This window comes from Gallus gallus, chromosome 4, assembly GCF_016699485.2.
Source record: "Gallus gallus isolate bGalGal1 chromosome 4, bGalGal1.mat.broiler.GRCg7b, whole genome shotgun sequence".
NCBI lineage: Eukaryota > Metazoa > Chordata > Aves > Galliformes > Phasianidae > Gallus > Gallus gallus.
This window is the reverse complement of record NC_052535.1, coordinates 48,259,025-48,285,301: the sequence shown is the minus strand read 5'-3', so window position 1 is coordinate 48,285,301 and position 26,277 is coordinate 48,259,025. Positions and strand designations below refer to the sequence as shown.

Sequence of the window (26,277 nt, the reverse complement as noted above, 5' to 3'; positions counted from 1 at the left end):
ACAGTCTCTGGTGACTATCCAGAGAAACGTGGCTCCAGAGAAAGGAAATCATTCCTTTGACTACAGCTGAAATAAGAATTTTAGTTGAGTATCACAGCTGCACGTACTCCAGCAGCTTGCTTAATTTTCTTTTCTTTTTTTTCTTTTCTTTTCTTTTCTTAAATTAATTTTATTATTTATTATTATTTTATTATTATTATTATTTATATGCTCCAACGAAAACTCTCTGCTAGAGGACTTAGCCAGGACTCTGACCACCTGGACAGCCAGGTTCTCTGAGACTTCAGCATGTGTGGTATGTCAGTCTCATACAGCACACTCATGGGACCAAGGAAATCCTCTTTCCCTGCTTGGCTCCTCCGAAAGGTTCCTGAGAAGCATTTGGTAATGAAGAGACAACATGTCCTACCGAAGTCCTTCGGCAAAGGAAGACAGAACTTGTATACAGTATTATTTCAGAAATGAAATTTTAAGCTGCTTAATGCTGTGTAGTGTTAAGTAAATAGTTAACGACAAAGCCGTTTTTAATAATAATAAATAAAAAAGGTAGCAAGATACGGATTAGTTTTGCACTTCAGCAAACCTAAAAGAATCGTCTGTAATATCTCCCAGTACTCAGGAAGTAGCTATTTCTTTTCAGTGGTCCTGACACCTCCTGGCAGCATCCCTCTGCCTTTCTTCATCCTCTTAATTAGTGACTGCGCGCTCTGCCTTTGTTCTCTCTATTCCCCTTTAAGCTGGAGAAATAACATCGGAGGAATCCTGGAGAAGGGTTTGTACCAGCACACGAAGGTGTCACAAATAGCTTGTTAATGTTTTGAAAAGTGACTAATAAGTAGCTACAATGGATAACCTTTCAGCACACTGCCTAATTTGTTAAAGGCTTAATCAGTTTAATGGGGGATAGTTTAGTACCAGTATGGAAAGAACAAATTGAAACTAATACCAGCAATGCCATTCCTCTGCACCTCTGCAACCAAGGGATTTCTCCCCAGATGTCAGCACTGGGGGCAGAGCCAAGAATTAGGATGGAATCGACTGAAGTGCCAAAGCCTAAGTTAGATGTAAAGCCTAAATCCATGAAGTATGCTCAGCAGAAAACACTGTAATTAAAACATTTCAGTCCAAACTCCTCAGGTATAAATAAGTGTCATCTTCAGGGAATATCCCCTATCAGCTAGATCCTGCAAAAACTAATTTCTCAATTCTGTGCACCTATCCTATCATTACAATCTTATTTATAATCCCTGTTTTCTTACGGTACGTTCAATATAACAATGCATTGGAAATATCAAATACTTTACCATTGGTCTGTCCCTGCCAATACGCCTAAAGAAGTTGAAACCTGAGCACTGGTAAGAGACCTCAATGTATTTACTGTTCATGCCCACTGCTACATCTGCCAGTGCTGATTTTCAAAACCAGAGATGAAGACATACAAATTTAACACAATTAAGCAAAACGACTTGTTTGCAGAAGATACCTTCCCACTTACCAGTTCCTCAGATCTCTTTGTATTTCATACCTAAGGGGAACATGTGCTAACATGAGCTTTATTTTTATATATATTGCATGGTAAAGGGACTCCTACTAGTTCCAGTGTTCCAGCCTGAGATGCAGCATGACTGCAGCAGAACCAGCATTACAATTCTAGACCCTTCTGGTGGAAAATTACCCAAGGCTAATTATTAAATATTAATAAATTAATTGGGCATTGACCTACGAGTTTGGTGAAATATTGGAACAGTCGCATCTAAATCTAATGTTATGTAGGAGCAACACTCCATCAAAAATACGCCTGTTGAGAGCTCTGTGTATCATTAACAGACATGGTGCTGTGAACAAGACAGAATACTCCTATTATTAGTGACAAGGAATCAGGGTGCTTCCCTACTCAGTTGGGCCCAGCAAAGGTTCTTTTCAACCACAAGACTGCAGATTTCACAGTATCAGCAAGCATGTTAACAAATCCTCTCTCTGAACCACTCATTGCTCTGAATCTGTCTAAGAATCTGTGACAAAAGCTTTCAGTTTTTCCTTTTGTAACAGTTACTTCCTTGCAAGTATCTTTCAATTTTTCTTCTTTTTTAATATTTCAGAAATCTTATTCAAAACACAGTGGTTCAATACAGGCTTTGGCAAAACCTGTATTTCAATGATATATGAGATAGAAAACATCTAAATATTTATTTCCTTAAGGTTTGGTGGTTGCTTTTATTTTTTTTTTTCCTTTTCTTTTTCATACTCTCTCTTCTTCTGGAACTGACAGGTCACACTCCACATCACCAATTTTATTTTTCCAGGCATAGATACCAACTGCATAATTTATCAGCATAATTGTGCAGTCATAGATCAGGGATCTTACTCTCACAGCTAATAGCACAGCAGAGTTTCTGAATGTGTAATGGTTGAACTCCAGCAGGGAAAAAAATTCAAAAGTCTTCGTGTGTGAGACTGATCTGGAATCTATCAGTACAAATGGCAGGGCACTGAATGGCAGGACACTTCAGTGCTCAAATGGGCTCTCATCAGATCCTACCCAGGCAGTAGCCCCATGAAAAAAAAAGAAAATTGAGTAGGTTTTTGAGAGAAGGAAGAGTTTTTGTGGATTTGGATCTTCTTGGTAGGAGTGTTAGAAAAAAAGTAGTTTCAGGCTTTAAAGATAGTATCAAAATAAAAAACAGTGAGGGAGAAAGGATTTCATTTACAGCATGGAAATTATGGTTTCCTTTCAGTTTCCTTTAATTCTATGAGCTTTGATTCCCATTTAATGGTCCCTGAGATTTGCTCACACACAGGCCACAGACAACCTGTGTACAGGCCATGGTCTGAGGTTCTCTTTTCCACTCAGATACTTAGCCCTGTGTTCTTACCCGAGCTGTCTCTCACTAGATTTGACCAATTTCCAACTCCATAACTTAAATGCATCACATTTATGCTCCAGTGTATTTCAGACACCTTGCTGCCCACTTATAAACATGAAAACATGATTCAGCTGTAGTTTCTTCCGTTTGTAGGAAAATAAATATGTATGGCGTCAATGTTTCTAGGCTCTCTGACAGCAGAGCTGTCACCTCCTGATCTCAGGCAGGTTTTAATGATGACAATCAACAATGCCTTCTGATTTGGTACTCACTCAGAGGCATTAGTGAGACAGAGCTCCAAGTATTTTTTGATTAGCGCATCTCTCCAGGCAAGGGTCTGATTGAGCAGCAATTTCCAGGCTGCAGCCCTTTGGGCCATGGGAGCATCCCTCACCCATCAGAGTGAACTCAGCAGCAACTAATTCCTTGACTTCAGCCATCTAAGACCTTTCAAAACTGTGTTACACAAAGACAATACCAACTGTGATGTATTTAGAAGTAAAACAAACCCCAAGCAACCATGACCTTAATTTTGTCAAGATTTCTGATTAGCCCAAGAATTTTGCAACTGTGCATCCTTCCATACCTTCCATAACCGTGAACGAAAAAAGCAGAAGGGAACATATTTGTAGGTGTTAATCTACAAATACAAATGTTAGAAACCTGTATTTCTCCCACTGAACAAAACAGTAAGTTTAGAAATAGAAAAATCATTTTTTTACAGCATGCTACACAAGGACAAATCTATTGCTTGGGTTCAATCTTAGTGATTTTAAGAACTACAGTACAGTTCACTCCAGCCTATATTTTTCTCATTTCACTGGCTCACGATACACAAGCTTGCACAGACTTAAGTAAAACAAATTATTGGCTTATCTGTCTTACAAAGGCAGTGTCCCTGTGGATTTCACTGGAAAGATGACAGCTATTTTAAAGAATAGTACTGCTGGTCCTTTGTGCCAAAGAAGTCATTATGAGTGGGAATCTGCGAACACTGTCAGATGCTTTCCTGATAAGGGAGCACAGTAACGGAGCAGACGAGATCTAGATGTTTAATTCTTCTGGGACTTTCGTATTGCATTTTTAAATGCATCCACTGAGGTCAAATGTATGCTACATAAAACCCTTTAGAAATTTTTAGCAACAGTTTTGTAGAGTGAAAGCTTGTATTCTTTTCTTGCTTTGGTATATCAGTGCTTTGCAATGTTTACTGGACACATTTCAGAGCAAAAAAAATCTGTGATTCACCCACAAACGTTTGTTTTGCTTCTCTGTAAATAACAGCAGCTTTATACTTTCCTGTGACCGAATAAATCGTTACTGAATCTTAGACAAAGCAAAACAAAACAACAAAACCCTAGTTCAAATTGAGTATTTCTTTCTTTTGCTAGAAAAGAGAGACCAGGGCTGGTTTTTGTTTTTGTCTTTTACATTAAAATAGACAGCTTGGGAATAAATGTTATTTGGCTTTGGATCTTTGAAATTCTGACTTGAAAATGTAGTCACAAACTCTTCCTGCACAAAGCAATTTGGTCTCATTTAAAATTTCATCTTTGAAAGCAGTTGTCAGTACATTCTGAGAGACTGCTTAAGTTAAAACCTGCTGAAAACAATATTAGGAGAATAAAGGCAAATTTCTTGCTTTTGTGTCTTCCCAGCTTGACTGTATTACAGCGTGGAGGTACACTAGCTGTCACACGAGCCTCTGTCTGCAGTGATGTGCTGTACAGGTTTCTCCACTAATGAGGAGCAATGAGCACACTCCTGTGTCCCGCTGCATTTTACCCAGCCCGTCTCTTTGCAAGGATCTCTTCTCATCACTTCTCAGCAGGAAATTCTTTTTCTTGCAGAGGAGGATGGAGACAGCTTGGTGAGCATGAGTGTTTGTCTGTACATGGCTTCAGAAGAATATGTTTGAAAGCTGTATATCGTACAGAATAAAGCTAATCTGCTTATCCTTTCTGTCACAGTTATCCTCTAAACATTTGAGCTATTACATAGGGAGGTACACAGATTACTGTGTAGAAAAACAATTAAGCACGTACTACTGCCTGCAGCCTATGAAAATAAGTTATTGAAGTACTGCAGGTACAATTCAAAAGACTTGGAACCTAAAAAGCTCAGTCTTATCTCATAACTTAATTTCTATTTTTCTTTAAAATCTGATTTCAGTATATGACTGCAAATGAGACAGTACTCATATTTTTGTTTGTTTTTAAAAGGAGAAAGTACCTAGGGGAGCTACAGAAGGCATCCCCTCACAGGCATCTACCTCTATCCTAGGCTGCAGGCATGTAACACATCATCTCCTCAAAAAAACTATAAAACACTGTCCTTTGAGATCTCATAGAGAAAAGTCTGTTATTGAAGATGAGCCTTATTACTGAAGGGAGACTGGAACCTTGTCTCTGCCTGGGGCAGAAGAAGAAGCCCTTTCCTTGGCCCTGAAGTCTCTGTAGTCAACAGATACAAAGATCTACGGATAGAAAGAGAAAGTATGGATAGTGGTTCAGAAAGGGGTAAGCACATGAAGAAGGTGTAACTGAGAACTAGTCATAACAAGTGCCACTGAAAAAAGGCTAAGGGTCTTAGTAATTGGAGATTCTATGCTGAGGGGCATTGAGGCACCATCTGCTGCCTGAATGGCCTCTCTAGAGAGGTCTATTGCCCGCCAGAGGCCATTTAGGATATCAGAAAGTGGATACCAGGTGTGATAAAGCTGGAGGAATACTATCCACTCCTGGTCTTTCAAACGGGGTCACACGGGGCTGTGACTAAGAAATTAAAAAACATGAAAAAAGACTTTACATCACTTTGGAATATGCTGAAGGGATCGGAAGCACAGGTAGTGTTCTCCTCAGTCCTCGCAGTTGGAGACTGGGATCTAGGCAGAAAGAGAACTGACCAGTTAAACAAAAGGCTTTGTCGATGGTGTCACATCCAGGGCATTAGCTTCTATGATCTAGGACACACCTTTGATGAACCAGGAAGGCTGATGTGGGATGGGACGCAACTGACCAGGAAAGGCAAGAATATAGTAGGCAGAAAGTTGGCAGAGCTCATCATCAGAGATTTAAACTAGATTTGATAGGGGAAGGGGATGTACTGCTGAAGAACACAGAAGTTAGGTAACACTGTCACTTCAGGGGGAAAACCTCAGATTTGTCCCAGAGGTTTTTCAGAAGGCTCCTCCAAGAAAGTAATGCAGCCAAAAGCCCAGTTGGAGTGCCTCTCTGTCAATGCACACAGCACGGGAAACAAGCAGGAGGAACTGGAAACTGTGGTGCAGCTGGAAAACTATGATCTTATTGCTATCAGGGAAACATGGTGGGATAGCTCACATAACTGGAATACCACGATTGAGGGCTTCTTATAGAAGGATTAGGCGAAGTAGGGAATTGCTCTCAATGTTAAGAAGTGGATAGACTACAAAGAACTGCCCCTGAGAAACAGTCATGAACGTGTTGAGTGCTTGTGGGTTAAAACAAGGGACCAGACCAACAAAGGGCATCTGGTGGTTGGGGTCTACTATAGACTACTTGATTACGGGGAACTTGTTGGTAAGGCCTTCTTGCTTCAGCTGCAAGAGGAGTTGCACTCGCAGGCTCTCATCCTGATGGGGGATTTCAACCACCCAGATATCAGTTGGGAAAACAACACGGTGACCTGCAAGCAGTCCAGGAGACTCCTGGAGTCCATTGATGACAACTTTCCGGTTCAGGTATTGGACAGACCCACCAGAGGTGAAGAGTTGCTGGACCTAGTGCTCATCAGCACAGAAGAGATTGTTAAAGAGTTTAAGATCGGAGGCAGCCTGTGCTGTAGAAACCATGCTCTGGTTGAGTTAATGAAAATGAGGAATGTGGGCCTGGCAAAGAGTAGAATAAGGACCCTGAACTTCAGGAGAAAAACCTTCAGGCTGTTTAAAGAATTGTTGGATGAGAACCCCCGGGAAACTCTCCTCAGGGACAAAGGAACAGAACAGAGCTGGCACCACTTTAAGAATGCCTTTCTGAGAGCACAATAGCTCCCCATCTCCCAGCATAAGAAATCATGCAAATGAGGAAGAAAACCAGCGTGGCTGAGCAAGGACCTGTTGGTCATGTTGATGGCAAGTAAGGAAAAGTATAAGTAATGGAAGCACAGATGGGTGGCCTGAGAATATAGGGATGCTGTCTGGATGTGCAGGGATGGGATCAGGAACGCCAAGGTGCAGATGGAATTGAAGTTGGCAAGGGATGTGAAAAACAGTAAGGGTTTCCTTAGATACACTGGGCAGAAGAGGCAGACAAAGGAGAGTGTACCTCACCTGATAAACAAAAAGGGAAAGTTGCCCTCCTCTGACATGGAGAAAGCTGAGGTACTCAATGAGTTCTTTGCCTTGGTCTTCACAACCAGTCAGGCTTCTTGTGCCTCTTGTATCCCCAAACTTCTAAGCAGGAATCAGGGGAGCAAAATCTCTCCCAGTGTAAGAGCAGAACAAGTCTGAAACCACCTCATGAGGCTGAATCTGTACAAGTCTGTGGTGCCAGATGACACGTATCTCCGGGTTCTGAAGGAACTGGCTGATATGGTTGCCAAGACACTCTCCATCATTAAGAGAAATTGTGGCTGTCCAATGAAATCCCCAGTGACTGGAAAAAGGGAAACATCACTCCCATATTCAATAAAGGGAGAACGGAAGACATGGGGAACTACGTGCTGGCAAACCTCACCTCTGTGCCTGGGAAGATCATGGGGCGGATCTTCCTGGATGAGATGTTAAGGCACAGAGAGGATGAGATGTGGAGGTGATCCAAGATAGCCAACATGGTTTCACCAAGGGCAGATTGTGCCTGTTTGATCTAGTAGCCTTCTATTGACAGAGTAACGGCATCAGTGGACAAAGAAAGGCCAACTGATGTCATCTATCTGGACTCACGCAAGGCCTTTGACACACCCTGATCCCTAATTTGGAGAGATATGGATTTGAAGGCTAAACTAGGTAGATAAGGAACTGGTTGGATAGTTGCAGTCAGGATTGTTGTCAATGGCTCTGTCCAGGAGGAGGCTGATCATGAGTGGTGTCCCTCAGGAATTCATCATGGGACCGGTGCTCTTCAACATCTTTATAAATGACATGCCTGTCACCCAGATGCTCACATTTTTGGATAAGAGAGGAACAGACCCAAGAAGATCAGCTTTCCCCACTTCCCAGCTCTTCTCTGATTTGGAGGGGTCTCTGTTTCCAGGCTCATTCAATAGCTTGGACCAAGGTCTATGCTACTTCACTGCTCATTCTCCAAGTAAGAAAATGCTGCAAGTTAGCTTTGCTAACGCATGGTTGGACAATGGTCCCAGCACCTTCACTTTGTTTGAGATAATAGTACCAAGCTTCCACAGCCTCTTGGATGCTTCCAGATCTGAAGGCATCAGAGAAATTGAACTCTGTGTTCTGTCAGCTCTCCTTCTCTGATCTACTTCAGATGATAGCTTTTCTCAAAGCTTCCTGTACTGCTAAGCAGCTCTCTATGTTTCTCCTCAGAGCTTGCTTTCATAGTAGGGCAGCAATAAGCTTTGCTGTACACAGAGCACATGCAAGTTCAAAAAGAGCAAGAAGCACCCAAAAAGGCTGTCAGAGGCATCATTACAAATATATTGCTTAATGCAAAGGGTTAAAACTGTGAGGGCCAAAGTCCATTTTGTTTTTGGCTGGGAGGTATGTCATCTAGCTAATGAAAATGTGGAAAAAATGCTGAGACAAACGTTGCCATGCAGACCTCACTATAACAGTTTAAGATATCACTGCCCTGACTGCCTATAATGCACCACAGCTAATGTATCTGGATGGCTCATGCAAGCACTCCTGATTCATTGTGCAAAGTAACACAGATTCACTTAAATCATTCACAGCACTGAAACAGATCAGAGATCCTGCACAGGTCTGGGAGAGACAGGCAACCCTCCACAACTGGAGGGAATGGAAAAACAAGGAACAGACAGTGGTACATCTACAGCAGCTCCTTGCAGACCCACAGAAACACCTTGGATGGACTCTAAATCAAGAGGGGCACACAGCTCTGCAAGGGGCCTGCACAGATATTATCCAGCTCTTCTTCACTCTGACTTATCTCACAACATACCTAACAAAAACTGCTTTCTTTTCTGTTCAAGCGCTGGCAAAACTGAGACACAGCTGTGAGGAACTGATTGATCTCCAGGCTCTCAGCAGCAGAGCCCAGCACATAAATCAGGTCTCAAGTCCTGGTCCATGGTTTTACGAACCAGCACAGCCTTAGAAAAAGCCATAATCGTATCATATTAGGAAGAGAGAATGAAGTCTCTACTTCGTACAGTTTGGCCACTATTGCCAATGAGTAATCTGTAGCTCTGTTATCTGAAAGAGCCTCCAATCAAAGCCATACTGCAAGAGGCGATGGAATGTGCCAAGAGTCTTTGGGGGGTTTGTTGCTTCTATCTTCACACTTTTTCAGGTTTTAATAAGATCAAAAAAACATACAAGCAACTCCAGCCTCCCCTCTAGATGCAAGGCTTTTTTCCTGCTTCCTTTCCTCATCCCCCTTTTGAGTGATCTCAATTTTCTTTCCTGCCTTTCTGTTTCCTGCTGTGAGTAACAAGTGTTTTGTGATACACTGTACTTTTCTTCATGACTTTCTCTTCAAAAACCCAAGAACCATGGGAAAAATACTCCTTCCAAAAAGACCAATTTCATATGTTGTGAACAATTGTACGTTATGTACAATGTTTCAAGAGAGAAAGTCTGTCAGGAAGAAATCAGTATCCACCCTGCCATCATAAGGTCATGGGCATTCTCTGGGAGGTAGTCTTCCTGTAGACCTGCATTCTTCGGCAAGAATTCATGTTAGCCATTTCTCCATAATGCTGACTGGGAACAGAATAATCTGTCCTACGGAACTTAGAAAGGATAAAAGAAAGGGTTCAAATGAAATGAAATTAAAAGATTCTAATAACACTCCATCCCTTCAAAAGCACTTGAAGCTCAGCAAACCTCAAACGTCACCACTGTTTTAATAGTTCGCTTGTTGCTTTTATGTAGATTTCTCCAAGTTTTTGGTGCTTTTGTTGTTGTTTTGATTTGCTTTGGTTTTGAATGCTTATAAACTTCCAGTGGTTACAACCTTTTGCCTCAAGAGTTTCCATGGCTGAACTATATGGAAGATAAAGAAACCCTTCTTTGAATTGTTTAAAGCTCCTGTGTGATAGCATTTTTCATTGAGCTCTAGTACTTGACATCCCGAAAGAAGCACTGGACTATCATTTCTCTAACATAACCTCATTTTGCAGTCCCCAAGCCACTTGTCCAACTTGAAAAGTCTTAAGCTGCTTGGTCACTCCCTGTGCTGAAGCTGTTCCATATTTTGATTGCCTTTGATCCTTTGGATCCTCTCTAATTTTACAGCAACATTTGAAAAATGCAAGGCTGCCAGAAATACGCAGTGCTCAAGATGTGGGAGTCATGAATTTATACAGTGCTATAATAATGACTTCTAACCTGTTGTCTGTTCTTTCATAGCAATTCCTAACATTACACCTGCTACTGATCATTAAGATAATGCTGTGGCAGAATTATCTACTTTAACCTCAACATCTTCCTCTTGAAAGGCTAACAGGTAGCTGGTGACCCATTGCTGACTGTACAGTTAAGACTGACTTTTCACCAATGTTTTTTTTTCTACACTGAATTTCATTTGATGTCTTATCATCCAACCACCCAGAATACTGAAGTTAATGGCATTGGCTCCCTGTTCACAGACAAGAAACAGGAGAAAGATGACTTGTTCTTTTGGACTTTTATGAGAGTGGAGACAGGTCTGTTGCATCCTCACTTTCCCCCCCATGTGAAAATATATGTTCCTTTCAATGTTTTTATATACCTGAAGTGTGTGAGGGAGTCCACACAAAAGCAGCTACTTCCCTTTCCTTTCAGAAGTAGATGCACATATACTGGAGGATAAAAGTCAAACAAACAAACAAACACCCTAAACATGAGGACAGAATACAAAATACCATCCCTGAGAGATTTTAAGAATGCAAAAACAGCCAAACAGGTCCTTAATGTGCTACAAACTGGCTGCAAGGAGGCAGATTATATGCTTTATGCCAAAATGTTTAAATGCATCTATCAAAGCTAAATTTAGTCAAGCTAAGTCTAAACTGCCACCCAAAATCTTGACCTTGATGTCTGGTAACTAGCCGATGTTCAAAGGCCATGCAAGCCACAAGAAGATGTAATTGGGATGGGGAAACTAGTGCAGACCCCTGAAGATTAGGGCTTGATGAGAATGTGTGTGTGCATTGGCAAGGCTAACAGCCAGCTCCTGTCCTGGCAAGGTTGCCACGGGCTGGCATGTGTCACCCAGGTACATCTTGTTTCTGCAAGTTGAGACCTGCAACTGTGATGGCCTGATGCACAAAACCTTTACAAAAGGACACTAACTTTTAATACTGAAATTAATGTTGCTGCTTGGCCAGCTTCACATTCAAAATCCCCCTTAGCTACAATGCTATGAAAGATGTTACAGCATTTGGAGTTGTAATCAACAGCACTGCAGCCAGTACTCAGGTTCAAGAAGCATATGGGCAATACCCTGCAAATCATTTCCATATGTAGCTGCTGTTTCAGGGTGTATGCAACTGCAGCTTCTGTTATCTCCTTTTCTCTCCTACCTTCTCAAAACCTCCCATCTGTTTAGCTCTCAGATTAACTGGGCATTTTAGTACAATGGGCAAGCAACTCCAACCTATTACCTTTAAGGAAATTTGAATAACTTAGACTTGCTGGCCTGAATATTAACCCCTAGTTTCCTGTGACTTATTACAGGCCTCTACAAGAGAACCTACTACATGCCACATGCAGGAGACTACCATGAGATTTCAGAGTGTGCGTGTTCCTATGCCGTACACATGTCAAGAAGCAGCACAGTCTCACTTTCCCCAAATCAGGTTTAATCTTGCCAGTTAGTCCAACCCAGCTGCATTTGAAGTCCTGCTGACAAACACAGCTTTGGTGTCAAAAACTCAGATTTTGCAGACACTGGCCAAACTCCCCTTGGCTCTGCTACATTCTCATGAGGCAGTAACAACATAATTCCATAACAAGTGATAATTTCATTAATAATAGGTCAATATCCTGTGCCCTGGCATATGAAGTTGTGAAGGACATTTAAGTAAGAAGTAGGCAGTGCTTTGCAAAGTAATGAACTCTTGGTATGAGTGGGCAAGGGGCTCAGTGGCAGCATACTCTCCATGCCCAGAAGACCAGCCTGCAACAGAGTGAAATCTAACATTTCACTCCGCATCAGTGTACTGTAAACATACATCATCCGGCAATAAAAGGCCTATGTTATCCATATTAAAATTTTTTTGTCAAGGACACAGTCTAGCCCAATACGGAAAGGAGATTATTAACACACACTCATGTCTGGATGCATACAAACACTTGCCTGGAGAAGAGCCCAATGACTTGCCAAAACTGTTTGAAAGACATCTGAAGAGTCTCAGCAGCCTCCGTGAACTTGGCAAGACACCATTGTGACCTTCCTCTTCTGGTTTTCAACATGGTGAAAAATCTAGGCTGCTCTCAGACTCACCATTCTGGAGAAATATCTGCCATCTATAACCGGAAGTACCTTCTGTTACAATTGTCAGCACTGGTAATGCACAGCTGCCCCTAGCCTATAAAATATATCACACTCAAGTCATTTTATCCTTGTGCTGTAGGTTCCCTGACTAGAGAGTGTCACTTCCTCACATGGATGGAGTCTGACAGAATAGAACCTAGAGATGCTTTCCAGCACAAGCCCGAGGACTGCCTGCACCCCTGATACAGAAGCTACAGCAGAGTTCCTACAATCCTACACACTGGCTGACTTGCTTTTCTATGGAACATAGCCTAGAGGAGTCATCTATGGCCTGGAGCTCCAGTCAATAATTAAGTTGTTGGTGCGTTGCCCCAGCACTATAGTAATCGATGATTAAGGAAGGCACAGGACACCACAAAGGCCTGGCACACAATAAAGCTGCTCAGTTGTTTTCCTCTAAATTCATACCGTTGAGCAATTTTGTTACACACATCATGTTCCAGAATGCTAACAGCTTTGCTGTTTCCTAATCAGCTGGGGCAATTTACATAGTCTCTGGCTGTGTTTTACATCAAACCTCATTTGATTCTCTGGTATGTTGCATTACTACTAAAGACAACCATCCTTCAAATATGCTGTCTGCACACATCGTTCCCCTCCTTTACCATTTTTAGATGAAAAGGGCAACACACAGCTGTGTGTGCTAATTAAGAGCCCTGTATACATTGCACTCAGCATACTTCTCTGCTTGTTTTCTGAAAGTTATCTTATCTAATGCCACAGTTGATATAGTAAAAGATTGATAATGACAGTGGAAGCACTGAGTTTGGGTTTGGACGGAAGCAACAACATTTTGTCTTGTCTCACGCAAACAGCTCTGCATCTAACCAGCAGAGACACAGGAATCTGAACACTAGCTTAACCTAGCACTAGGTTATCTACATATGGAGAACAGAGATAAGAAACTTGTGACATTGCTGTGCATCAGTTTGTTGCTACTTTACAGACCCCTGCTCAGAAGAGATCTCAGATAAGAAGGGCTGCAGGTGAGCGGGAGATCTCCTTCAGTCTGAAATACTGCCTAATTGGAAGCAAAGTGCCTCACTATGTGTTGCAATCAAATACATTTGTATCATCAAATGCTTACCCATAGGCAGATGGCTGAAATTGCACAGTGGGGTTCCTTCTTGCAATCTGCTGCCACTAAGAGCTGTTTGAGCCAGATCCAAACCCTTTGCAAGTCAATAGGAGTTTTTTCAATTAACTTCAGTAGAAGTTGGGTAGGATCCAGAGAATTAAGTGACCCTGGAGATTTCTTCTGGGTGCCTGCTGAGATTCTCCGGATGGGGGGGGGGGGGGGGATTTCCATCTCTACTGTTTTTTGTTTGTTTGTTTTGCTTTGCTTTCAGGGCAGTTCTGGAGCAGAGAGGTTTTATTTCAATTTGCAGAACTCCTTAGTTTAGCGCAACAGGAAAATCCTGGCCCTGATGAAATCAGAGGGAGTTTTGCCATTTATAGTAATTTGCACTTATGATTACCATTTGCCCTCCCCCATTAGGCAAATCACCTCGTAGAGCTGCTTAGATAGGCAAACTGATTCTTGCAGTACCAAACAAGCAAGGGCAAAAATAAGCACCTATATTACTTCTCTTGAGATGTCCACTACCACTATGTAGCGTCTGGAATATCTCCACCTCTCAATTTCTCAGGAGCTTATTGCAGCCCTACCCCATGAAATCCATTAACATCAGCTTTTCAGTTCCTCCCATGCTTGAATTGTTTCAAAACGTTCTGCAGTAAAGCAGAATTCTCCATTAGTTTTGCATTAACCTGGTCCACTTCTTGGATGTGAAGTAGAGCTATCCTCCATTTCAATTTTACTCTTGTACAAAACAGAATGACACACTAAGTACTGTTAAGAGCTATGACATAGGCCTGTTGACAACAATGCAGTTTCAAAAAATTTATATGTAAGGCCATGACAGGCAGGTTTGGTGAATTCTTGAAAGAAAAAAAAAAATGTTACTTTCACTGAAAGAAATAAGCATGGATATTCAGGACTCAGTCTTTTCAGATGTCTAGTAAAGAGGTCTAATAGGGATACAGAGAAGAAAAACTTCTTAGCTACCTCAGATAATTATATAGCCTCTATTAAAAAAAAAAAAAAAAAAAAAAGGAAAAAAATAGTCTGGGTAATGGTGGAACAGAGATAAAATGGTTCCTCAAGGTTCCTCATTTCTTTCCAGCCCCTCTGCCCCCCCCTTCCTTTTTTTTTTTTTTTTTTTTGTAATAGGTAGAATATTCTAAATAAAATGTTTAGATTTTGTTAGAAATGAAATGCTTTCAAAAGTCTCCCTGAAAAAGTAAGAATGTGGTTTACTTTTTTTGTTGTTGCTTTTAAACCTGAACATGCAGAATTTCTTTTCTAAGCTTACCAAAAAGCCTGCATGATCACATAGCCAGCTGGATGCATTTACTTGTAGATGGGGGTCCTAGAGGCCCACAGGGATAGGTGTGCACGCCTCTTCTTCCAGTCCACCCACGTTCTGTGCCTTCCACATGAATAAACCCTGGAGCCTTCACCCAAAGACCTGAAATCAATATACCTACAGACCTCAATTAATTTTACCTTCTCCATCAGTTCAAGTCCCCCTAGCTTATTTAAGGCTTTCTAAAATATTAACAGAATGGTACTGAAGCAGTTAATATTCTGTTAATTGACATTATCAGTGGTATCTCAGTCTGGGCATACGAAGATTCCTTGATATAACAAGCTCCCAAGGATCTAAATCTTGTCATTTCTAGAAGTACAATGATAGACAAAAAGGGCCAACTTCGTAAAGAGTCAAAATATTAAAACAGGTTTTTTTGAGGAGGTAGTTTTATCTTTCATTACCTTTTGAAATCAGTTTCACATAATCTTCCAAACTGTGTCCTAAGCTACTGAATATATTTCTGTGCTGTAAACGCTAGGACAAAGTCAATCTAAAAATCTTGCCATCAGTTAAGGAGTTCGAAGTCTTTCCTGTATTTTATGTTGACTGGAATGATAAATAATTTACTTTCAGAATATCAGATCTCAGAAATATATTACTAAAACAAAACCCCTGCAAAACACAATTATTATTCAACTCATTTTAACAATTCAATAAATGCAGTGCAATGACTTCCGTTAGCTATTCTCCTAGCCAAGGTCTACTACATCATTAAATATTATTGAGTTGGGCCTGCCATTTTACTTGAAATTATGCGCCTGGCATTTTAGTCTATGGCCATAAATGCTGGAAATGTCAGTTATATAAGCATCCATCTTTTTCACTACTGCCTCCCATCAAACATTAATGGTAGGAGCTCTAATCCATTCTACACAGTCCAAGATATCTACATTTGCTAGGAAAGGAACTGTAACAGAGCAATACTGACAACTCACAGTAAGTAATTACTCTTAGAAATATCTCAGTAAACTCAATTTGCTCCCAGAGGTCTTTTAAATTATATCTCGTTAGAGTGCAATGCTTTTTCAAACGACAAGGTCACACAAAAAAGCAAAACTCTATTTCATCTTTATCAGAGCTTTACCCCCCCACAATAAAACTGTTATAACACATAATTCCAACCAGATAGAGATACTGTGTTTTACTGTTAGAGTCCAGAAAAGCTATAGAGCAAGCAGAGTTGTTTACAGTCACAATAAATCTGGAATATTGTATAGCATTCTAGGTGAGGCAAATGCTTCTACTAATGTGAGCTGAGTAGGAATTTATTTTTATTTTTATTTTAACTTCGTAGGTAAAATGATTCTCTTTGAAATTTACACTAAAAATTCCCTGTGAATTGGGAAAGATGTATCTCAAGGTATTTGACCACAGCCGAACACATGCTTTATCTTATCACCCTGCTAAACTGCATCGGTGACTTTATGGCAAGAGGTTGTTGAAAAGCAACAAGGATTGAGCAGTTTGACTAACAGTTCTCACTCATTTTATTAAATATTGATAGCTGATGTTCTCTCTTATAACCCCAGTTCCCGAAGCCATGCTAAAAATTTTCATTAAAAATCCTCTTGCCATTGTTTTTCTGAAGAGCTTGAAAATATGTTGTAGTGAACACTGAGCTCAGAATCAAGATATAAAGATTGACAAATTCTTTAAAAAATGTAGGACATTTTGTATTTATACGCCAAACTCTTGCTATTTGGAAATGGGGTAGGAAAAGACTCCTCAGTCATTAAGTCTTCATCAAAACTACTCAAATAGTTTCCTCACAGTCACATGGGACAGTGGGAAAGACAATTACAGTGTGATAGCAGCAACATAATCACATTTTAGAAGCAGTCATTTTGGGCAAAAATTCTACATCTAGTATTAATAAACAGAGATTTCAGCTTAAAAGCAATGGATGAGGTAGAGGCTGCAGATTCTTTGCTAAGTATATCATTAATTTTGTTCCCCACTAAAAACTACGCCGTTAATTGCATATGTGTTTGTATTTTCAATTCCAACTGATCTGGTGCAGTAGAAGAGTGCACCAGATCCAAAACCACCAGCACTGGTGTTATCTTAGCAAGTAACTGTCTTCAGAGAAATTCTCCAAGGAATTCAGAGGATAACAAGGTGCAATCACAGAAAATGCACAGCCCAGTTTGAGAGTTGTTATACAGAAAGATAGAAAATAATACAATTCTACAAGTAGGAGAAAGCTCTACTCTTCCTACAAACATACTTGAAGAATCTCAATTACTCAAAGGAGAGCTCAGGAAAGCAGGAATAACTTTAGATGACTTAATAGGGAGGGTTTTTTTAAATATATATATATATTTTAATACTTGCGTTTCATAAGGATATTGTACAGGAGTGGTTTGAGAGATACTAGCAGGAACTGTAAGGGATATGGTACAAACATAAACAATTACATAACGTTCAAAAGAACAAAAAGAGTTTTGCGTTCTTAACCACCTTGCGTTTGCCTTGCTTTCATTTTTTTTTTTTCATTAATAAGTACAGGCTTAATTTTGTGAAGGGAAAGCATCAACAGACAATCATCTTACATTTAGAACAGACTGCTCCCATAAGACTTACTTCCCCTGAGCCCTACAACTGAAAACAGAGGACTCTTCCTCTGACAGGAGATTCTCTCATATCGTTTTATTTCCTTGCATTGCTTATTCAAGACAATATGCAAAAGGCAAATGCCTAAAATGAGTGCCTATAAATACAGACCATAAAACTAGAGCTTTAGCCTGGAATTAGAAGGAAAGGGCTACTAAAACGTCTTCAATCATGGAAGAAAATTATACGAATAAGTTAACTGTCATAAATTTGATGGAAAGTGAGATGTGAGCTTTCTAAACATGGTACAACTCAACTGTGGGGTTAGTAACACGAACTCTGACAAAAGAATTACCCAGCATCATCTCCTTCAGGTTCTTAATGGTTCTTTTAGAAGAGTTAAAGGCACCTAAGGCACCCAATCAGGCCCCACAAATTTGTCTGTGGGGAAGTCTTTTGAAGAAAGGTTCTTTTGACCTGTTACAGCAGTGAGAACGATGAAGTCCTCTAGGACCAGGAGCTGAGGTGGGAAAATAATTTCTTTTCTCCAGATATTTATTTGATCTTCATTGAGGATTAGTGGTTATGAACAACCTCGTGGATGCAAAGCCTCAGTTATTAAAGAATATATGTCTTCATTAAAAAATCTGGGAGAGAGTAAGAAAATGCTGCTTGGACACAAAGCAGAAACCACAGTGGAAGAAAGCATCTTCCCTTTTCTGAGTTCTTTTGTAGGTAAGGACACAAAATCAGACTATCTGTACCCTCCATTCCACACATGACAATGCTCTGCAGATCACTCTTGATTGCATTAAAAATCATTCTCTCCCAGAATTTGGACAGAAAGAAAAATAAATAATTGCCAGCACAGAATATATAGATAACAGATCTTATCCTGTATCCTCATACTATTTAGAGCACAGTTTGCACAGTCAATAAAAGCATGGTTCTCTTCTCTCCCTTCTGTAGCTATTTCATGCAGAACTGCAGTAACAGAGTTACCACCCCCATCGACTGATTTTAGAAACATCTGGCCGAGCCACCCTGCTCCCAACTACTCAGTTATTGAACTCTGTAGCAAGAATTCCTCATCAGTGGTTCAGCCAGTTGAATAAAAATGAAATAGGTGAAATCTGTCACTGATGTATCAGGTAACTTAACAAATCTAGGTTTATACTCCTGCAGATCTAGCCCATCTGGCTTCATGAAGAGAGCGGTGTCACTTTGTTCCAAATGTATATTTGACAACTAGCAACTAGGACTCAGATCCCATGACTACTGAAGAGCTGATCTAATTTATGTTGCTGTGGAAAACTGGGATGAATGCCTGTACTTGTAAAACCATATTCTGAACTCCCTCTTTTCTTAATATAGTATTGAACATTTCAAAAACAACTTACAGTTTGAGTGCTCTTTCCTTTTTTTTTGGTTCAGCTCTTTAGTGAGTATCTACAAATCCCTGGTATATTTTAAGAAAACTAGAACTAGTTGGTAAATAAATAAATAACCATAATTGGAAATCAGATTTTCTCTTAGAACTGACTTGTGTTTGAATTTACTGAAGTTTGCTGCTGAGCTTTGATTTCGCTAATGAAGAGATAAGTTTCATTCTGTCTTCCCTCAAAGCAAACTAGAATGTTTCACGACCCAAATGAAAACAATATATCCAAGTTCTGTGCAATAAATTCTGCTAAGGAAAGCAAATGTTTTCAGCAAAACCACAGCTTCCAGTAGGAGAGCATTAGGATGGAAAATTTTCAGCCAACTCTACCAAATATCTGCATGTCTTAATTCCAACATTTTTACCTTGCTGACAATGCTTTGCTCCACAGTGAGTCCCACTGATTTCCCAGAGCTAAGTGCCAGCACTTCCAGTAGTGATGCCTGAGCCATGCCATCTTGGCAACACAGTCTAGTGATGTCGGGCTCTATGGATCCACAATGTGTGACTTCGTCTTGGGTTCCTTTCTGCTTTCTAGGAATGAAGGGGAAAGGTTAGTTATTCACCACTGCCTCAATTTATGCAAGCAGAACAAGCATTTCTAATACTTCTAAGACTCTTCAATGTATCAGACACATCATTCCTATCTCTACAGGCTATAAATTGAACTCAGAATATTAAAAAAGGAAAATATATTTCTGTTAGCTTTTTCTTTAAACTCAGTTTCTAACTGGCAGAAGAGATTATACAGAGGTCTTGTCTGTATGTTCCCCATCTCTTAAGAGTCTTTAAATCAAGACTGAATGCACACTTCAAAAACTATGAGTCAACTCAGCCACAGGTTTTTAGGCTTGATATCAGACTCAGTGGGTAAAATTTAAAGCCTGCATTTTAGTTTAGAGGATCATCACAGTGCCTTCTGCCACAAAATCCTACAAATCTATACAATGAGCAATAGACTGCAATCAACCTTTGGCTGCTCTTTCTCATTCTGCTAGTTGTATTTTTTTTTATTGTAATCTTATAAATAAAAAAAAGAATTAAAAACATAGCAGCAAGTCTGAAATCAAAACAGCTTGATGGAGGGTAAATGAAACAAACAAAATGAACAAAGCTGGCTTTAAAAAAAAAAAAAAAAGATTGTCTCTTTTCATCATATCTTTTCTTTTTCTAGCAGCTTTCCAGAACTACCAGAAAACCAAAATAATCCATTATACCCACAGCTCTGCAGCAGAAATCTTGACTCTACTGTCACTCTCATTTCCCACTTGTGGAATCACTAAGCTCAGACATCCCTGCATGAAACAAGTCTTTTAACAGAGCATTTTGTCCTCTTTTTACCATTCTTATCATGGAAATATCCTCTAGGCTTTCACCATGCTGAACCATAATCAGAAGTTTGTGAGCCTCTTGAGCTGTAGTTTGGACTGTAGTTTGTATTTCCCAAGTACACAGAGGAAGATAACAAGCAACTGCTACCCCTTCTCACCTCTTGGCATCAGTCAGAAAAGTCAATGCATTCATGATTGTGTTGTGCAGGCAACCTTCCAAGACCTGCAGCGTGGTTAGCAATTGCAAACTAAGTCAGTAAGGGGAAAAAGCAGTGATGGGATCCTTTTTCCTGTTATCCCATAAGCCAGCAGTTTGGAGTTGGAGCAGTGTACAGGCAAGCATCCACGTAACTACTTCAAAACAATCCTTACAGACTCATTCACAAAACTTGGAGAAAATCCATTAGCTCCTGCAAGGTTTCATCCAGATCTACACTAGTATTGCTGAAAATGAAGTTGAACTTTTGTCCCTTTGTGTTTCAGATACAGTCTTTTCCATAAGTAGGAAGCTATCATAACTCTCATGCCCAATATCGCCTACAGAAGATCATAAACTTATAACAGAATGATAAAGCCAGGCTTTATCCTTCTAAATAATCTGCATCTTGACTAGCTGTCCCATCTAGTTTTGCCTTGCCAGTTATACTGAGGAGCCATAAGCAAAGAGGAATAAGAGCCAGTAAATTAAAGTGCAGACAACTGAAGATGTCAAAGTGGTATTGTCTATCACTGACTATATGGCATGTTCAAATTCATATAGTGGTGTTTCAAGAAAATAGAAACAATCTGTAAAGTATACAAGAAATCAATCAGCAGGAATTGACTCTACTAAAAATGATTAGACTGGGTGTATCTAGATTAGCCTGTGGACACCAAGAAACAAACCTTTTATCGCCTCCCTACTGCCTGAACAGATGGCAACTGAGACAGGAGCTAAATTCCAGATGCTTGCATGCATTTCAGCAACAATGCAATGCACTGCTAGTGAGGGGAAGTGAAGCAGCAAGGTTTTCGTCCCGGTTTCTTTGTCCCCAGGCTCAAATTCTGGTAAGAAAAAAAAAAACCCAAAACAATAAATTCATTGGCACAGGTGATTTTTACCTCAATTATCTGCCGCAAGTATGGACAACGATGAAACAAAAAAAATGAGATTGTACCCTCAGTTGCAGACTCCCTGCTGCGTTCACAGATGACCTGCAGCATAACAGCACTAAAGCATAGATCACCAGCCCTATGTCAATCTGTCATTGTTAATGCTCTTGCTGCATTGCTCCACTCAGTGGAGGAAAATATTCTGAGGGCAAAGGATGTACAATTCTCATATGGGATCTCTTGGATCATTGCTGCTCTCTGGCCTGTGCACTTCAGCAGCACCCGCTATGGTCAGTACTGTATTAAGCCAGTTACCGTAACAGGCTGCTTGGGGCAATTCAGTATCATTAACCTGGTTAAAAATGACTGCTCACTTATTGAGAACAGCTTGCGTGCTTTTAGTCCCTCTGAGTGCAGCTGCTGAAAGACATGCCCCTTTAATTCCACAAACAAATTATTAGACACAGGGCCGGCCATACAAAGCCTCTTTCCAGGAACAGGCTAATTTTGAGCATGGTTATGTGTGCATATAAGCACAAAAGAAGAATCAGAGGGAGCTGACAGTTTTGAAACATGTTATTTGTGATCAGGTCCACCAAACACTAATGAGACACAATGTCTTGCCTGCAGCACAGTCTGATATATTTTTTGCCACATAATTATATGCTACTGTGGCAGAACATATTCTCCACAATAATTTTCTTTCTACCTATCTATCTACCTATCATGGGGGAGTGGACAAGCAATTTGCAAAAACCTGTCTTTAAACAATGATGAAAGATAAGTAGTGTCTGGTCTTAAATTTCTCTTACAACCTGACTAAATGCTCAAATCTTACGATTCAGAACAAATGTATTTTACTCTTTTTCCTAAAGAAAGATAACAAGAGCTTTTTTTTTTTTTTTTTTTTTTCTTCACAGCTGCTGGATTCATCGCCACCATAATTTTCTTCTCCTGTAGAACCAAAAGCTATTGTACTTTCATGCTGTAAACACAGTTCTCCGATCATAAAATGGCACCTCTCGTCCAGGGGTTCAAGAGCATTAAATGGCCAGGGAAGATGCCTGTAGCTGGTGGAGTGAATAAATAGTGCTTACATCTCACCACTTTTTAAAGAGTATGGATGCACCATCGGCTGCACTACAGTGCCTCTTCTTTCACTAGAGGGAAAAAAGACAGGCAACTTTTCTTCTGTTGTCATACAACCTGTATTTGTCATGCTGTAAGACTTTTGCAAATCTCTGAAAAATACCAGCTGACATCTTTCAAGGGGATGAAATCAAAGCTTTAATCGATGGGATAGATTTGAATCCATATTCTATCCAGCTGAGACTGGGAGAATTTTCCATTAGATCTTCTCCTTGTATGACCTCGTGATTTCAATGATCTCCTGCCAATCTCCAAGCAAAAGAGCAGTTGAGAACTCACCTATTTAAATACAGGGAAATAAAGCTGATTTTGTAGGCTATAAATACATAGGGAAAGAGTTGAGAGGAGTTCTATGGTTTACTCAACGGAAGTTGTTGATTCATGATTATTTAGAATACAGCTTATACTATCACCTTGTTATCTGATGTGCAGCATTCAAAACAAAAGCAAAAAACATTTGCACTGGTCATCGCTGATGCTGGCTCTATGTTATTCACTGCGTGTTCATCAGTAGGGTCATGAAATCCAACCAATGTTACCCATGTCTAAAAAGGTTTAATGTAATGTCTAGTTGTTATTCTCTAGGTAGAAAAGCTCAGTACTCAGAACATATTTGGCATCTTTGGTTAAATGCATCACACGCCTTCTACTTCAGTTCCGTGACAATTCTCCTTTCCCTTCCCTTCCCTCTTGGACAGACAGACAGCAGCCCCAGCAACATTCCATCAAAAACATTTCCAATTCAGATCAAAGAAACACAGAAGGGGTTTCACCACCTCATTTATACTAACATCACTGTAGACTCATTCAGAGCTCAATGCAAAACTTATTTCTCTCTTCTTTAGGTATTTGGAAGTGGTGGGTGGGAGTTTATTGGAAATTTTAGGCACATGCAATAATTTTTTTTGAGTACATACACCAGCACTTTTGTAAATCAAAGCATATGTCACCATAGGAATTGAACACAGATTACTTTGTACAATGGCTTTCTTCAAGCCACGCTGCTTTGGGGTAAGATCCTTGATATAGAGCTGACTGGGGAGATGGAAGTCTAGGGCATTATCAGTATTCCCAGAGAGGCCCATTAAGCCCCAGCAGTCGGTCTCATTAGTTTGTACAATGTGCCACTCTCAAGGTCCAAATCATACATAAAAACCAAACAACAACCTAGTTCACAAACTGCCCAGGATACTCAGAGTCACTAGGTCATACCCAATACATGTTGCTTATGTCATTCACTTACTGTCATTCACTCTTCACTTGGCGTGGCTGAAGAAAGAGCAGATTCCTCACTCAATTCATCACTGACACTTTTTTTTTTAAACACAGAATGGGTAAGATGGATTGATACCTGTACCACCCACCATCCTCACTTTTTTCATGTTCTTGCTGTATTAGCTTTTCCACAGGACACTCAAAATTGGCAGGGATTCTCATATTGGTGGCCCAGTCCCTGCAAGTGAGATGCACAGTAAGTAACCATGCATAGAGGAAGTCCACAAGCTCCTTGCAGTTTATTGATGCATCTCTCACATGTGCATTTCAATCCCAATATTGACATACCACCCATGCCCTTCTAGAAATTGAGTTTAAAGCTGGTACCCATTGAACATTTGATTTGACAAAACTGGCAACAAATTCATCCACAAAATAGCAGAATAGCCAATGACTATAGTAGTTCCTCATTCTCTTTCTGCACCATAGCGGCCAGAGAACAACCTGTTGCCACAGTGCTGTCAATACTTTGTTAATACTTCTACTTCCAAATGAACTGGCTTGTACATGGAGGGGCTGTCAGCCACAAAAAATTACTCCCAGGATCATTGTTTCTTGAAAGGCTGAGCTGAATCATCGTTTTCAACTTGGAGGAATAGGCTGGCTCAGGAGTAAAAAAGGGAGCATCACAGAGCCACCTCAGCCAAGAAGAAATCAGGTTCATTGATCTGCTCTTGTCTGACTTGCAATCTGTTCACTGTACTTTGCTTTGCTTGGTTATGTGCTGAACCTTTCACCATTTCTCCTCCACCCTTTTCCATTCCCTCATTATCTATTCCTTGAGTGAGGCAGAGTATCCAGCAGGGAACACTCCCCTATACAGAGGAGCTTCATGCTGAGATGCTCTAGCTAAACCAGGGATTAACAGGGAATATTATTTCTTGTGAGAATCTCACGAAGTTTTAAGTGAAGACTTGGATTACTCCAGTCCAGCATGTTTGGAGCCTGTCTCTGGTACCATCACAGGTATCTCTGTCAACTGCAAAGAATAAGCTGCATCAAGACTCTCAAGGGGGCTATACTCTAGCTGATGATCAGTCTTGTCATACAACACAGGAGACGAGGCACAAAGCACTCTTCTGGGGAGAAAGTCAGTAGACTCTCTACTTCTGCCCCCACGTAGGTGATGTCTGTAGTCAGCACCCCGCTCTTACACTCTGGTTTCTCTTTAGCTCATTGCTTCTTCAAACCAGGAACTGCAGACTCTGCATAAAAGAGCTAAGTAAATTATATTTTCTCCCCTTTTCCTTTTTAATACAAATGAGATTCATGTTTGAATCAGACTTCAGGGAGAGGTTCAAGGTTAATTCTTTTTTTATCCAAATGGGCTCTTCCATCCTTCATTTTAGACTACAAAAAATGCCTCTGCTTGGCAATTTCTGACAGCCCTGGCTTTATCTGCACTGGTTGCTGAGTTGCTTTGGACGTACTTAGCCTGTTCTCAGCTAAGAAAGTCAGATTTAACAAGAAAAAAAAAAAAAAGAAAATGAGGAAGATATGGGAAACAGTGATGAGCTCAAACATTTTTCTCCCATAGCCACTGGTACAAAGTCAGCTTGTTCTGAGAAAACACATCTCAAATATAAGGTAGGTAGTCAGAGAGGGATGGCAGCTCTACCATTAACTAGTCCCTGACTGGCTTATTTACCCAATGTTCTCATTTCCTCTGGACATCCTTTATGATATTAACCAAATTCCTGTACTGCTGCCTCCCTCTCACCCACAGCAGCCAGTCCCATACTAGGGATTGACACCTATGTATCTAAGCACTGGCAGAAAGGGTAGGGAGGTAAAGGCATACAACCAGAATATAACATTCTGCTTGATGGCAGCTTTTTAAATTAGCCTAGTAAACCTAAGGAATATCTTGTCAGGTGAAAAGGGAAGAAGCCAGGCTGTCTCTCCCTGAAATGAAGAGGCCAAGAATGGCAATAGAGGATGCCTCACACCCATACAGGAGCCACCGACAAGCTGTATGTACAAGCTGCTCTGACCACACCGTCTCTACCTTTGTGCCCTCATAGGCATCAGGGTGGGGAAGACACTGCAAGAGCAAGGGATGGTGGGATGTATAGCATTGCACATGCCAAATCCCCTGCATTTGTCCAACAAGTGGATGTATTTGCTCTTAGCTGTATCAATTAGGCTGTCACATATATTCTCAGTTTCCCTGATGTATGAGAAAACCTAATGCGCAGAGAAACCAAAGGATACTTAATCCAAATGCTTGGAAAATCCACCTGAATGGCACCATCAAGGTTCCAGATGCTTGCTATTAGAGAGTTTTCCATCTTTGCTCCAAATAAAAGGTGAGGAGCTAATGTCCCACACACACTTGGGGTGAGTTACAGCAGGGTGAACGAGGTGAGCCTGCATGAATTAAACTGCTCTAGAAACACGTTTCCTCTTAGGCAGGACTGAGCTGAGTCCAGCAAAATGAAGCTCCATATGACTTAAGCATTTAGTCTGATAAAT

At 40.5% G+C, this 26,277-nt stretch overlaps 2 long non-coding RNA genes across 3 annotated transcripts in view; both read right to left on the bottom strand.

Moving 5' to 3' along the window:
• The window catches only part of LOC107051730, a 183,770-nt gene that overhangs the window by 38,076 nt on the left and 119,417 nt on the right, over positions 1-26,277 (bottom strand). For both annotated transcript variants that reach the window (XR_005859606.1, XR_005859607.1), the window contains one exon: positions 19,321-19,489. This is a non-coding gene — a long non-coding RNA (uncharacterized LOC107051730). The remainder of the gene's footprint in view (positions 1-19,320; positions 19,490-26,277) is intronic.
• On the bottom strand, positions 22,642-25,884 carry LOC121110707. The gene is made up of 3 exons (XR_005859609.1): positions 24,957-25,884; positions 23,771-23,980; positions 22,642-22,806 (listed from the first exon to the last, which is right to left on the bottom strand). It is a non-coding gene; the product is annotated as an uncharacterized LOC121110707 (long non-coding RNA).